The 2,502-nt window shown below is 50.4% G+C and overlaps 1 pseudogene; it reads left to right on the top strand.

Annotated features, from left to right (window-relative positions):
• Nucleotides 1-227: 227 nt before the first annotated feature.
• LOC142019269 (DNA (cytosine-5)-methyltransferase 3B pseudogene) lies at nucleotides 228-806 on the top strand (annotated as a pseudogene).
• The last annotated feature ends 1,696 nt before the right edge of the window (nucleotides 807-2,502 follow it).

The following is a 2,502-nucleotide window of genomic DNA, read 5'->3' as shown; positions in this document are numbered from 1 at the left end:
AAAGAGGGCGCAAAAACACTGTTTGCTATTGCTTTCAAGCAGCATGGATAAGAGATATATGCTCTATGAGAGGCTGACAACACATTCCCAGAACCTGCTCAGTCCCCTCCAAAGCTCCTGCCCTGAAGTCCTTTACTCTGTCTGCTTCCTTGTGTTTCCTAAGTAAAAATGCATGATTCTCAACAGTAGTACTTTGTTTGTGGAGCACGGGCGAGGTGGGAGTGGGGATGGTCATGAATCCCACCAGGAAGGGTCTGTATGAAGGAAATGGACGCTGATCTGCGAGTTCCATCAGCTCCTCAATTACAGTCGTCCCAAGGCGGGGGAGGAGTGACTTTTCTTCTGGATGTTTGAGAATGTCGGGGCCATGAGGTTTAATGATAAAAGAGAAATTTCTCAATTTTTTTGGCGTACAATGCAGTTATGATAGATGCTGTCAAGGTATTAGCTGCGCACAGTGCACGTTACCTCTGGGATTAACAGGTCTTTGGCAGTTTCAAGGAGTGGCAATGTTGAGCTACAGGACTGCTTGGAGTAGAGTAAGATAGAAAAGCTGAGGGAAGTGCAAACCGCAATGATCAAATCCAACTCCCTCAAGCAGGGTAAAAGCCTGAAGCTCTCCATGCTCATGAATGGGAAAGAAGATACTTTGTGAGGCATTGTGTTAGGATTTTTATTTTCCCCCTTCACTACAGGTGTCCAGCATGGGGCATGGAGCTCATCAGAAGCTACTCAGGAGCTCATGGAGTGTCTCTGTCATTTGGCACCGGTTGGCCTCTCTCAAGGAATATTTTGCCTGTGAATAGTAGGGATTCCCTTGTCTCTTCTGGTAAAGACACATTAGCTCAACTGCTTGTGTGAGAGAAGGAAGGAACAAAACAGTCCACAAGTCACATGCTTTGGGGAGAAAGGGTGGCCCTGCAAGAAGAACTTAGAAAATTTTGTTTATCCAAAGAATCTGTTAAGGTGACTCCTTCAAAGGAACAGAAGACAACACTTTTTAGGAAATATTGATTAATTAGAGGCTTCTCAACTGTCCACCTCACATTCTTCCTTGCTGTTGCGGCTCCCACATAGGCTCTGTGCATACCACAGCATTGTGGGCACGAAAACATTGTTTGCTGTTTCTTTCAAGTGCATGATGGGAGGCTGATGAATCACAGAATCACAGGGCTGGAAGGGACCTCAGGAGGTCATCTAGTCCAGCCCCCTGCTTCAAGCAGATCAACCCCCACTAAGTCATCCCAGCCAGGACCTTGTCCAGCCGGGACTTAAAAACCTCAAGGGATGGAGAATCCACCACCTCTCTAGGCAACGCATTCCAATGCTTCACCGCCCTCCTGGTGAAGTAGTTTTCCCAAATATCTAACCTACACTTCTCCCTCTTCAACTTCAGACCATTACTCCTTGTTCTGCTGTCTGACACCACTGAGAACAGGTGACATACCCAGAACTACCCACTACACTGTTTTGTCCCGTCAAACTCTGGGAGCATAACCCAGAATGCAAGGGGGCAGCAGCAACTGTGGGATCCACATTGCATCGCGATGAAAGTCAAAGCTGCCCACCCTCCTGGGGACACACTGCTGAACTCAGGCACATAGTAGACACACGCACCCTGGACTTTGCAAAATAGGACTTTCCAAATATCAGCCTCAATAAATTCAACCTAATCACATAGTGCAGATCAGTGTGCTGAAAACAGTGTGCTGTGACACACTGGTGTGCCACAAAGTGGCGCTTAGTGTGCCTCAGAGCCATGGGCTGGGAGTGCCTTCCGCTGCTCCGCGCCTGTGCCCCGCTGCGTGGTGGGAGGAGTGTATGATGGCAGCAGCAGCAGTGGTGGCAGTGACGGCTGCAGTGGCAGTGGCAGCTCTGTGGTGGTGGCTCTGCTAAGTCACCAGGATTGAGTTAGAGTGGGGGCGGGGCTGGGGGTCCCTGGCTCTGTGGGAGGGGTGGGGGATTGGGTTAGAGCAGGGTCCTGGGGGTGCCTGGCTCTGGGGGAGGTGGAGGGCATTGCGTTAGAGTGGGCAGTGTTGGGGGTTCCTGGCTCTGGGCGAGTGGGAGGGGGTTGGGTTTTGCATTTTGGGCATGCCATGACATCATAACGAGTGCTGAAGTGTGCCCTGAGGTGATAAAGGTTGTTGAGCCCTGGTGTAGACATGCCCGAGCCTCTCTTCTCTGACTTGGCAGCTTTACTGGGCTGTGGGAAGACAGGTGCTTCGGGTCTGTCAACGGACACATGAGCACAGCATTCCACTTTCTCTGGCTATGGTCAGGTAGGGAGCAGATCAGCAGGTCTGGGAGCGGCCTTGGGAGTCCACGGAAACTTGTTAGTGATTCACCTGGTGGTCGCAAGGTTCAAAGGATCTGTGCAGAGAAGATCTGCGGGATGCACTTCTATGTATGGGCTTTCAACGTACAGTCACAATGAAGGACACAACCAAACACAACCATCCTGCCTTTCCCACGTTGCTAAAAGGAAAGGCTGTCCCAGCTACA

The sequence above is a fragment of the Carettochelys insculpta genome, chromosome 11, assembly GCF_033958435.1.
Source record: "Carettochelys insculpta isolate YL-2023 chromosome 11, ASM3395843v1, whole genome shotgun sequence".
NCBI lineage: Eukaryota > Metazoa > Chordata > Testudines > Carettochelyidae > Carettochelys > Carettochelys insculpta.
The sequence above is the reverse complement of the archived record's forward strand: the minus strand, read 5'-3'. Positions and strand labels throughout refer to the sequence as shown.